Consider the following 13,745-nt stretch of genomic DNA (forward strand, 5'->3'; position numbering starts at 1 on the left):
TCATGCTCCTTATTCCCATATTAATTACTCTCTGGTCTAATTTATATTTTTTAATTAACCCTTTGTGCTGACCTCTGGCGTATTTCTTAAAAATTTTCCGACTTCACAGATTTACGGATCATCTACTAGCAGCCAGATATTGTGGTAGGTATTCAAAGGGGTATGGGTGCATATGTAACGTAACAAGAGCTAGTAGAGATTTTTACTTGATGCTAGGAAGCCTTAGAAGAGGGAATAATTGATTGTAATGAAATCAGAAAGGCCCCTGGCAAAATATTATTCTTGAGCTAACTCAATAAAGGGGATAGAAGCTCCCCCCTCAAAAGAAATGAGAAAATAGGAAAAGGAACTGGCCAACTAGAAGAAATGGTAACTGAAAAGGAAAAAGGACTGAAAAGCCTCACAGATTTAGAAACACTGGACTGTATAGAATGTGCAGGAGAGAGGAACAAAGGTGAAAAAGGGCAGGCACAGGGAGATCAATTATGAAGCACCTCAAATGCCTCTTGACATATTGTGGTTTGTTAATTAAATATCTTTTTCCTAAAAATATTTCATTTTTAATATTTTCTAATATCCTCAGACTTTTAAAGCAAGTAATTGAATTTTTGCTAAAGGGGCAGGAATATTGGGTGGAGAAAATAGAGAAGGGACAGTATAAGGAGAGACAGAACAACATATGAAGTTGATTCTGTAAAGTGGAGCCCTGTTGGCACAGTGTTTAAGAGCTCGGGTGCTAATCAAAAGGTCAGCAGTTCAAATCCACCAGCTACTCCTTGGAAACCCAAGGGGGCAGTTCTACTCTGTCCTATAGGGTTGTTACAAGTCAGAATCGACTCGACAGCAATAGGTTATTTTATAAAGTTAGTAATGCTCTATATGATTTGAAGATCCACTTTTCAAAACCCTGTCTCTAACTAGAATTATACAAGTATTCATTTTTTCGTTGTGTTAAATATCAAACATTCACTGAAGTCAAGCTTAAAAATTCAAGAATTTGTAAAGTTAGATTAGAAATAGATAAAATGAATTAATTTCTTTATATTAGATGGTAAGGGCGTTAGCCACCAGAACAAAGGGTAGTATGATGCATTAAAAAATAAATAAAAGGTATTCAGGACAAGAGACAATTTTTATGTACATCAATTTCCTGTAAAAGCTTCGGTAAGAGAACATAAGCTACTGGGAATGAATAAAGCTAGATCCAGAGAGACATTAATATTGCATGAGTTTTTAACAATCATTTGCTAAGGAAGTGAAAAAGAAGTTTGGAGGCAAGAGTAGGAAAATGAGAAGTTGGTTTATTCAGGAAAAAAAAGAATGATGATATTGGAAGAGATCTCCAAGTTCTACCGGAAGAATTTTTAAGTAAAATGACAGGAATTTTATGACAGAATTTCAGTTTATTCCTAATTTCTTCTAAAATCAAATATTACTGATATACATATATGTACATGTACAGGGTTTCTATGAGTCAGAATCACCTTGGTGTGGGTTTGGTTTTTCTGGTGGTGCAGTGGTTAATTACTTGGCTTTCAGATCCACCAGCCACTCTGTGGGAGAAAGACGTGGCAGTCTGTTTCCATAAAGATGACAGCCTTGGAAACCCTATGGGACAGTTCTACTCTGTCCTAAAGGGTCATTATAAGTAAGCACCAATTTCACATAATAGGTTATTTATATGCTGATATCTATCTCTCTACCTATCATCTATCTACCTATCTATCATCTATCAATCATCTATCATCTATCTATCATCATCATCTGTCTATCATCTATCATCATCATCTATCATCTATCTACCTATCTACCTACCATCTATCTTTCTATGTATCTATCATCTATCATCATCTATCTATCATCTATCTATCTACCTATCTGTCTATCATCTGTCTGTCTGTCTATCTGTCTATCTATCATCTATCTTTCTATCTCTCTATCATCATCTATCTATCTATCATCTATCTATCATCTATCTATCTACCTATCATCTATCATCTTTCTATCTACCATGTATCATCTATCTATCATCCATCTATCTATCATCTATCTATCTATCTATCTATCTATCATCTATCTATCTATCATCTATCTATCTATCTATCTATCATCTATCTAATTTATCTATCTATCATCTATAGACCTGGAGTCAACATATATGTATATATATTGAGTAAATACACATACCTATATATACTTATACATACATGTCTATACATATACAAACATATAAACCAAGCCAAACCCATTGCTGCCCGGTTGATTCTGACTCATAGTAACCCTATAGGACAGAGTAGAACTACTCCACAGAGTTTCCAAGGAGCACCTTGTGGATTTGAACTGCTGGCCTTTTGGTTAGCAGCCGTAGCACTTAACCACTACGCCACCAGGGTTTCCATACATACATATATATACCAAAAAAAAGCCCTTTTCTGTTGTGTCCATTCTAACTCATCATGACCCTCTAGGACAGAGTAGAGCTGCCCCATAGGGTTTCCAAGGAGTTAGTGGTGGATTCAAACTGTGACCTTTTAATTAGCAGCTGAGCTTGTGATCTTTAAGGTTGTGTGTCAGCTTGGCTGAACCATGATTCTCAGTGGTTTGGCAGTTATGATGTAGTTTGACAATCATATAATAATGTGATCGCCTCCATGATAGGATCTGCAGTTGAAAGGGAGTTTCCTTGGGGGTGTGGCCTACATCCAATATAGGTGGACTTTCTGGCAAGGCTTACAGGATTTTGCTCGCTCTGGATCCTGCAGCTGACTCCTGTTCACCTGACCTCTCATTTGGGAGACTTAAGCTAGCAGCTAACCTGCCAATCTTGGAATTCTTTAGCCTCCGCAGTCTGTACCAGAGGCCTATAGACAATGAGTTCACCAGCCCCTGCAGCTATGTGAGTCAGTTAAAGTCTCCAGCCTGACCCATGGACTTGGGACTTTCCAGTGTCTATGATTGCATGAGCCATTTCGTTGATATAAATCTTGATATATATATATATATATATAGATGTGTGTATACACACACACACACACACACACACATACACATATATATGTAGAAGTTTCACTGGTTTTACTTTTCTAGAGCACCCAACCTAAGACAGAGCCCTTAACCACTGTGCCACCAGGGCTATGCACATATATATATATGTATGTATGTATATACACATATACACACATATATGTTGCTGTTGTGTGTACCATCAAGTCAATTCCAACTCACAGTGACCCTATAAGACCAAGTAGAACTATTTCATAAGACTTCCTGGGCTGTAATGTTTATGGAAGGATCCCTGGTGGTATAATGGTTAAGCACGCAGCTGCTAACTAAAAGGTCTGCAATTCAAACCTACCAGCAGCTACACTGGAGAAAGCAGTGGCCATGTGCTCCTATTAAGATCGCACTTAGGGAGCCCTACGGACAGTTCTACTCTGTCCTGTTGGATAGCCATGAGTCACAATTGACTAGAAGGCACACAACAATTACAATGATAATCTTTATGGGAGCAGATTTCCAGGGCTTTTCTCCTATGGAGCCACCATCTGGGTTCAAACTACCAACCTTCTGTTATCCGCCAAATCTTAACCATCGCACCATCAGGACTCTGATCCACAGAGATAGAGATATGCAAGTAATCTTAAAAAGAGAGTTCAAAAACAGTCTCATTGCTTATATTTTGTTCTGTCAGCGTCAAAAATATTAAAAAGTGTGCTATAGGAGACATGGTTGCTTGCCTAATTCAGTTTTTACATCACCCTTTCTCATTTCTTAACAGAACCCCAGTCGTTCAGTTAAAAAGATACTAGTTCAAAATTACAGGAAAGATAAAAAACCCTCTGCTGTCGAGTTCATTCTGACTCATAGTGACTCTACACGACAGAGTAGAACTGCCCCAAAGAATTTCCAAGGAGCACCTGGTGGATTCAAACTGAGGACACTTTGGTTAGCAGCTGTAGCACTTAACCACTACACCACCAGGTTTTCCACAGGAAAGATAGCACTGGCTAAAAACCAGTCATGAAATTCCATTTGTCTTGGTTTACATTGATTTGGAGATATGAAACCTGAAAGGATATCTGCCAGAGAGGTTCTGAGAATGCGTTGGTGGCTCTTGTAAAAGAGTCACTGGAGGTAAGAATCCCTCTTTGGGTCTCCATTTGTTGTATTTTGATATTGGTCAGGTAAGGGTTAACTCAGTCAGCCTGAGTTACTCAAGCCCCTCACATTCCTAAGAAAGACTTGCTTTCCAGATGGCCACTTGCCAGAACTGAGCTCTAAGGCCTTGGAATGTTCTTTTTGGTGAGAGACTTTTTGCATGTCTAAAGCCTTGGACCACGTTGAACCAGTTTGACTGGGTAGTTTATGTGAACAACGTGATTTATGGTGAACACCTGCTTTAGCTCTGTGGGTCTGGAGTCTGAATAGCTGTTGTCAACCATGAAGCACTGCAAGTCTATGTGCCTGACTCTCCATAAAAACACCAGACACCAAGGCTCGGGTGTGCTTCCCTCACTGGCAACATTTTTCAAATGTTGTCACACATCATTTATGGAAGAATTAGGTGCGCCTGTATAGCTCCACTGGGAAGCAACACCTGAAAATCTGCACCTGGTTTCTGTGGGACTTTGTCCCATGTACCTTTTCCTTTTGCTGATTTTAGCCTGCATCTTTTGGCTGTAAAAAACTGGAAGTGTGAAGTAAAACAACTTCTGAGTCCTGTGAGTTCTTCCAGTGGATCATTAGCCTGAGAGTGGTCTTGGGTATTTCCAACGCAGTTATGATATTTGACACTGTTCTTGCCTCTATGGTGTTCTACAATGTTTGAAGATGTCTATCTTCTGATTTTGAGGCTACTGGACAAATCAGCCTTGGAATAAAACCAATGCTGAAACAAATATAGTTTTAAAAATATCACTTTAAAAATCTTATTTTTTCTAATCCTAGACCATGGAGATTCAGAAAAAGCACATTTTATTATAACTGAGGTAGAGTCGAACAGATTAATGTCTGTGCTTTTCAGAACAGTTCTCTGCAATACTTTAGTAAGCTACACCATTTGATGAGGACAAAAAAGCACTCGAAACATAACGGATTGTTACATATGCATATTCATTCATTATGAGTTTTAGCAGGGTCCAATGCTAACAATAGTCCTCGGATAAATATTAGCACAGTTTTATCAGTTGTAACGTATGTTTTTTTACATACCTTATTCAATTAAATACTAATGGATATTTATTAAAACAATCTGAAACATGACCAAATCACCCAACTGAATTAGTAAAGTGAGATTTTAAATCTAAGTTCATCTTAATACAAAACCATACCATTCATTTTACAACAGTTTGTTGTTGATGTCACTCCATTTCTCTGCCAATATTTCCTTTCCCTCCTGCATACTCATTATTTAATCATCTGTTCACCCATCAATGTAATGTAATATAATAAGATATAATATAATATGTTGTTCAAGCCTCAAGTTGCAATAGTGAAGGATTCCATGGGGAATATATTAAACGGTGCAAGGAGCATCAAAAGAAGATGGAAGGAATACAGAGTCATTATAACAAAAAGAATTAGTCGATGTTCAACCGTTTCAAGAGGTGGCATATGATCGGGAACCGATGGTACTGAAGGAAGAAGTCCAAGCTGCTCTGAAGGCATTGGCAAAAAACAAGGCTCCAGGAATTGATAGAATATCAATTGAGATGTTTCAACAAACAGATGCAGCGCCGGAGGTGCTCACTTGTCTATGCCAAGAAATATGGAAGACAGCTTCCTGGGCAGCTGACTGGAAGAGATCCATATTTATGCCTATTCCCAAGAAACGTGATCCAACCAAATGTGGAAATTATAGAACAATATCATTAATATCACACGCAAGCAAAATTTTGCTGAAGACCATTCAAAAACGACACAGCAGTATATCGACAGGGAACTGCCGGAAATTCAGGCCGGTTTCAGAAGAGGACGTGGAACCAGAGATATGATTGCTGATGTCAGATAGATCCTGGCTGATAGCAGAGAATACCAGAAGGATGTTTACTTGTGTTTTATTGACTATGCAAAGGCATTCGACTGTGTGGATCATAACAAAGTATGGATAACATTGCAAAGAATAGGAATTCCAGAACACTTAATTGTGCTCATGAGGAACCTTTACATAGATCAAGAGGCAGTTGTTTGGACAGAACGAGGGGATACTGATTGGTTTAAAGTCAGGAAAGGTGTGCATCAGGGTTGCATTCTTTCACCATACCTATTCAATCTGTACACTGAGCAAATAATCTGAGAAGCTGGACAATATGAAGAAGAACAGGGCATCAGGATTGGAGGAAGACTCATTAACAACCTGTGTTATGCAGATGACATAACCTTGCTTGCTGAAAGTGAAGAGGACTTGAAGCACTTATTAATGAAGATCAAAGACCACGGCCTTCAGTATGGATTACACCTCAACATAAAGAAAACAAAAATCCTCACAACTGGGCCAATGAGCAACATCATGATAAACGGAGAAAAGATTGAAGTTGTCAAGGATTTCATTTTACTCGGATCCACAATCAACAGCCACAGAAACAGTAGTCAAGAAATCAAAAGACGCTGTTGTGCATAGGGTCACTATGAGTCAGAACTGACTCGACGGCACCTAACAATGATAATATATCATATCATATATCATATCATATCATATATCATCTCATCTCATAATACAATACAATGCAATACAATGTAATGTAATGTAATATAATGTAAATATTTGGGTACATATTAGATACCAAGCTTAAGACTTGGAATGCAATGATGGGAGGAAGAAAAGGACAAATTTCTTCCTCTGAGGGGAAGTTAAATGATCATTTTATATAAATATATAATTTTAAAGAGATTAAGTACTCTTAATGAAAAGAAAATGATATTATGACATCACATATCAAAGATAGTTACACTATATTGGACCATCGGGGAACACTTTTTTTAAGAAAATGGTGCATTACATGAGATGTCAAAAATTATGACAAATGAACTGGGTAAGTGTGTAGGGCTGTGCTATCCGATACAGTGTCACCAGACATGTGGCTGTAGAGCCCTTGAAATGGTAGACTAAACTGAGATATGTGGTAAGTGTTAAAAGTACTCTGAATTTAAAAAAATATGCCACACCCTCCCCCCCCCAAAAAAGGGTGGATGTCAATTAGTTGTGAATTTTACAGCTTAGAAGTTAAGTTAGAAGGCCCTCTGAGGTGGCAGCCACGTCCAACATTCATTGGTTCCTTCCTGGGAAGGAAAAAATTCCTTTGAAAATGCTTTCCTGGAAACTTTGAGTACAGATTTTATTCTCACTGTTTTAAAAAGAGCTAAGGTTATGAATGACAAAGAAATATTTGAGATCTTAGTAAACCTACTTATGTGGATTGATGGAAATGTAAGCCATATTAGAACAGCTTGAGTAGGGAACAAAAGGCCAGGAAAATAGGTTAGAAAGTATAGACAACTTTTTTAAGCAGTTTGAAGGAAAGAGAGGTACTTGATTGGGAGACGTTAAATGAGGTTTGTTTGTTTGTTTGTTTTTAAGATAAGACAGACTTAATCATACTGAAATACAAACCATGAGACAGAAGTTGAATGTGAACATAAAAATTTAAAAATGAGTAACTGACAGTGTGAGAGCAAATTTTCTTAGAAGCACTTTTCTGATGTTTTGAAGTCTAAATGAAAAGATTGACCTTCCTAGCCAAGGACCTAGCATTCCTAATTGATCTCCTTTTAATCTCGTTATTCTGTATCTCTAAGACATATTTGCCTTCTGCCTGACAGCTAACTAATGGACTAAACATATGCCCCTCTGTCGGGTATGTTAGATCTCCTAAGACATGTAAAGAAGCACAGCCCTAGTGCCTAAAACCATGACCTTCCAGTGAAGAACGCATGATGGTGGAAGACGTTTGGTTGTCATCCCTCAAACTGCACTCCCTTGCATTCTGCTGAGTGCCTTCCAGCATATGACAAATCCTAGATTGAGTGTTATGGAGTCTTGGACACAGGCACAATTGATTTTTTTTTTAATTATTTTTTATAAAATTGCTTTCTCCCTTTCTGTTATGAATTCCTATTACCTTCGAGCCAACCACAGAGAGATTGTCAGGAATATTCACATTAGAATTTTCTGCAGGTAGCTTTGATTGCAATATTCATCTTACTCAATATATTCTATAATTATTATTTAATCATTAATTCAATACTATAACAAACACCTCCTTCAACCTCAGAACCCTCTTTACATAATTAATACCTAGAAGGATTAATTTTCCTATACTATTAACATTCAAGGTTGATTGTGAAAATCATTATAAGTACTTCCAAAACATTATATAATAATTAATAAAAATATTTAAAAGAGTGGTCTACCTGTTTAATGCCAGGAGAAAATATAATTTCAGAGTCCAAGGTGAAGTGTAACTTTAATACTTAAATACTCATATCTTTTTGAAAGAATGGGCCGTAAAATCATTAGAATATCATTAGCTGCGTTCTCCATTTTAACAGTTCAACTGAAAATGAGTTTTTTTTTTTTTTTTTATGAGGTCAGTAATTCAATTGAATTGATTCAAAATCATCCATAAGGCATAGGCCAGGTTTCTTTGCATCCCAATTCTCAAGAATAAATTTTCAGGGGTCTCTGCATGGGGTGGGAAACAGTAGGGGTTCAGTGGTAGAAGTTTCACCTTTCATGAGAGGCATCTGGGTTTAATTCCTAGACAATGGAGCCACCACCCATCTGCCAGTGGCAGCTTCTGTGTTGTTATGATGCTGAACAGGTTTCAGTGGAGTTTCCAGAATGAGACAGACTAGGAAGAAAGGCCTGGAGATCTACTTCTGCCAATCAGCCACTTCAGAAAAAGAACAACTTCTGAAAATCAGCCAATGAAAATCCTATGGATCACAATGGTCCCACCCCCAGTGCATCGTAGGGGTTACTGGGCAGCATTCCTTTCTGTATTTTCGGAATCGACTCGATGGCAGTTGGTTTGGTTTTGGTTTATAAGCTGGGTGCTGACTGGACAGCAGCTAACAATAATAATATGTATGAGGGTTCCATTTTACATTTTGGGAACTTAAGATTCTTTAATGACACTGAGGATCTTAGTTTGATAAAACAGTTAGTTTTCACTTTTAACCATGCTCGCCCTTTCTGCCCACTGTCATTTGAGGAATTTTGTTTTCAAAAAAGACACATGAGTAAGACTAATTTAGGCTGCCTTCTTCACAAGCTCAAAGCTGTGCATGACCAGCCAGCCAAGGACAGAAGATGCTTTCTCCATTCTCAGAAATAGCCCGAATTCTCTTCACACTGAGACAGTTAATTTAGTAGCTTATTAATAAATGAACTGATTTCACAGCACTGTTTCCAACAAAAACAAAGGTCAAAAACTTGTGGTTCACAGTCTAAATCTAAGCATAGCCTAAAAAATGGAGGTTTACACAAAATTCTGAATTTTCCTGGAAAATATAGAAAATATGTCAGTATGTCACGTTTTCACTGTTGATCCAGACTAGGTAACAGATGGCCCCCTTTACAGGTGGCAAGTATTTTCTCAACTTGCCACAGTCCCCACTGTTCCTTACTGCCCCTCTGACACTGAATTTTACTGTCTACTCTCTGTTCTACTGAGCTACTTCATTAATATATCATTATTATCTGAGTTCTATGATATCTCACTGGTGATACCTAATCAAAACCAAGATTCTCTAAATGTTTTGGATGAAAACAGCTACATTTGATGACTTGAAGAAAGCCTTGAACTTGAGATGAGTATTGATGGCAGAGTGCTTGTCCAGGGTGTTCAGAGGTGACTACAGGCTTTGACAACATCCTAAATTAAATGCAGGCAGATTCTGAAACTCAGTTATGCCAGACAATTTTGAGTTCACCTAGTGTGACAAAGAAATAACTATCACCGTATAGTAAATAAATCAGTAAGATAATGTTCATGGTCATATTATGTGTAAACACTGAGGTTCTGACTTGTTAAGGGTAGAGGTTTTTACCAGGTGACACTTATGAGGATATTTGAAAAATAGCGTTCTTGTCACAAGTCTCCCATCTCGCTACTGAAGCAGAAATGTCAGGGAGTACAGTGTTACTGTGGTTCTGCTGTGCCGTTGCTGGATGTAAACACTGCAGAGAAAATCCTCTTGAGCTCAGGTCCTTTCTATCTGTCATACATCTGGATGGTGTGAGAGTGGACTTCTCTACAGTGACTCTTGCTGCTCTCTCCACATTAAGAGTCTGCCAGTAAGAAAGAGGAAAAGAAACACAACAAAATATTTCCTTAGAAAACTTGAACACAGATTTTAACTTGATTTGTGCTTTCTTTTATTTCCTTAAGTTAACAAAGAAAGTAAGTACACATCTTAAATTTATAAAGGCATTAGCAACTCCTACTTTGGAAACTAGAACTATTAAGATATTCAGAGGAAAATCAGAAAGAGCAAACTTAATAATAATTAGAGGTGTTACTGAGTGCACAATCAAATAAGCCAAAATGTCATGCCAGATCATCGAGAAAATAATCACTAAGTGCTTGCTGGGAGGGTAACGGGCACATGCAAAGGGTAATTATATGAAATGCCAAAAGACCAAGCCAATGGGAGAAATGGTATTTAGGAAAATTGAAGAGTAAACTTCCAACATACACCTACGGCTTGACAAGCAAACTAACCAACTGCACACCTGCTGCAGTAAAATATTTTTTAGGCATAAGCTCTTTGGGAGAAAATTCTCTCAGGATCCCCTGCATTTCTGCGTATCTTGAGGGCAGAGGCACTGCTATATCTTTCTACGGATTTTTCTATAGCCAGAGGCTTGGGAGATAGAGATAGTGTTTCCTTCTGGAATAAAGGGTTGATCTGTTTGCTATTCATATTAAAAATAATGTCTCCCTCCAGGACAAAGACTGGACAGGTTTGTTTTCAGCCTATTGAAAAAGATGGGATTTCCTAAGCTTTGGGTTTCTCAGCTATGATGCAAACCCATCTGGTGAGTAGCATCTACCAGAGACACTCTGCATTGCCCCTGTGGGACTTGGCAAACAATGAAAAACAATGTGAACATGAAGATCACGCTGCTTGCTGCTCTATGAGCAATAAAATCCCTTTGTCTCTGACCCAGGATTCTCATGTCTTCTGCCATTATTCATAAAACTTCGGCAGGTTAAATTCTTGGTGTCCTAGTAGGGTAAAATCTCACATCCTTACAGTTCTTGAGAATGGAGCAGGTCCTGAGCTCTACATTATTATGTCAACAATTAGATGCAGTTTTGTGATATTTTCAACTTCAGGGTTGTGAATGGAAGCTGATTTTTTACAGTCTCTAGAACATACAGATCCTAAATCTGTTATTAAATCCTTCAATATTTTTGTTAATAAGTTGACATCATGGCCCAGTTTATTGACTGAAGAGTAGAAATGAAACCTACAGATGTTAATTCTGTAACTAACCTGCACAGACTCCTCTGAGCCTCCTCTCTTCTGACCCCTATTTACAGCATTAAAATATTTGTGTGAACAGACATTGCCCCAAATAAGAATATTTGGTGGGGGATCCTGTTAAGCCAATCAGTTTTGAATACATACACTGACCTACTGTGCAACACCTCAACCGAAGCTTCCTTAATGCATAATAGTAACTTGATAGCTGACTTCCATGCTTCCAAAGGTTTGAAATCATGTATCTGAACTCTCCTTGCTAAATTCCTCACGTCAGGTGTTTCTAAGTACCTCTAAAATTGTGCCGTTAGAGCTAAGACTCTTGCTATGACCACACTGATGAAATTACTTTCGTTCAGTATCAAATCCACAGATCCCATAGTTTCATTTCTCTCTTGAGTTTTGATTAAGCATAACTCAAGTTTTTATTTCTGCTTCATTCTCTATGATTCTTTCGAAATGGTATTGCAATGTAATATTTATGTGGAACAAGTTTATGAAAATGCATGACAGATAAGAATTAAAATAACTGATTCTCTGTTTCATGTAAATACAATTTACATGCTGATGAAGAGTGAGCTATTTGTATCAGGTGGACACTTGAGACTGTGTTGGCATCTCCTGTCTGGAGGGCGGATGGGAGGGTAGAGAGGGTTGGAAGCTGGCAAAATTGTCACGAAAGGAGAGACTGGAAGGGCTGACTCATTAGGGGGAGAGCAAGTGGGAGTATGGAGTAAGGTGTATATAAACTTGTATGTGACAGAATGACTTGATTTGTAAACGTTCACTTGAAGCTCAATAAAAATTAAAAAAAAAAAAGAATTTATATAACTGATTCTCTGTTTCATGTAAATACAATTTTTTTAATTTTTTTAATTTTTTAATTCTCCCAAGATAGTCCTCTGTAAAGCCCTGTTGCCAGTGAAAAAAATCTCAGGTTAGTTTGTTCCTTATCAGTCAAACACAGTGAAAAGCCTGGTTGGTAGTTGTAATATGTATCCTTTCTTTTAGACTATAAGAAAAGTAGGTCATGTGGCACAAAGATTCAAAGTTCATTCATGAGATTTCCCTGCTAATTGCTACTCACAGAGGGGTTTTCATACTTCCTGTTAGACTCCTGAGAGGTTGCTCACAAAACACGAGTTTTTATAGATCATCCAAGTTTCTGACATTGCCTATATGAAAACCTAGATGTTAAAATGTGAAAGAACTTGCCCTTGGTCATAATGTTTATTAAAAAGAAGACTGGAATTTCAACTAAGATGTTGATACATAGTACCTGGTTCGTTGCTCCTCTAACCTACCATACTCTTAAGTGTCCTTCACACTATTATTTTTTTTAATCAGTTTACTGATGATTGTACATACAAAAATAGAGCTGTAGATTCTTCAATGTCCCGACAAGGAAAAAAAGTGCACCTGAACAGGAGAACGATTCTTATGCGATCAGCTGAAGTATGCTATTTCTAACAAGCCTCCTATCTTAGGCTGGGTTATCTAGAGAAGCAAAACCGGTAAAATATACACATGTATATGTAAACAGAGATTTATATCAAAGCAATGGCTCACATAGTTGTAGAGGCTGGAATGTCCCAAACCCCTGTGTCAAGATAGAGGCTTCTCCTGAGTCAAAAATGAGGCTGGCAAACCCAAGATCGGCAGGTCAGACAGCAGGCCTGTTGCTCACGCGCTGTGCAGACCAACGAATCCCAAGATCAGCAGGCAAGATGGCAAGCAAAGTGCTAGCTCTAGTTCCAAGAACAGAAAGCCAGTCTAACAGGAGCCAGCTGCAGGATCCAGAGTAAGCAAAAGCCCACAATGCTTGCCAGAAAGTCTGCTTATATTCGATGCAGGCCACAACCCTAAGGAAACTCCCTTTCAACTGATTGGCTACTCACAGCATATCCCATCATGGACATGATTACGTTATATCAAATCTCATCATGGAAGTGGTCACATCATCATAAGACTGTCAAACTACATAACTGCCAAACCACTGAGAACGACGGCCCAGCCAAATTGATGCACAACGTTAACGGTCACGCTTTCCTTAACATTGCTTCACAACTGCTGCCACCCCTATCCCTAGCCACTCTAACTTGTATGACCTCCTCCATTCCCTGTGGTGCCCTAGACTTTATTCCCTCAAAACAGGAACAGATTTATAGGCAGTGCAACTTTCTCTTTTACACTGAGAACTCCTTGAGTGGGATAATTATTTTTGTTTTTAATAGACTTTATTTTTTAGAGGAAGT

The sequence above is a fragment of the Loxodonta africana genome, chromosome 20, assembly GCF_030014295.1.
Source record: "Loxodonta africana isolate mLoxAfr1 chromosome 20, mLoxAfr1.hap2, whole genome shotgun sequence".
Taxonomy (NCBI): domain Eukaryota; kingdom Metazoa; phylum Chordata; class Mammalia; order Proboscidea; family Elephantidae; genus Loxodonta; species Loxodonta africana.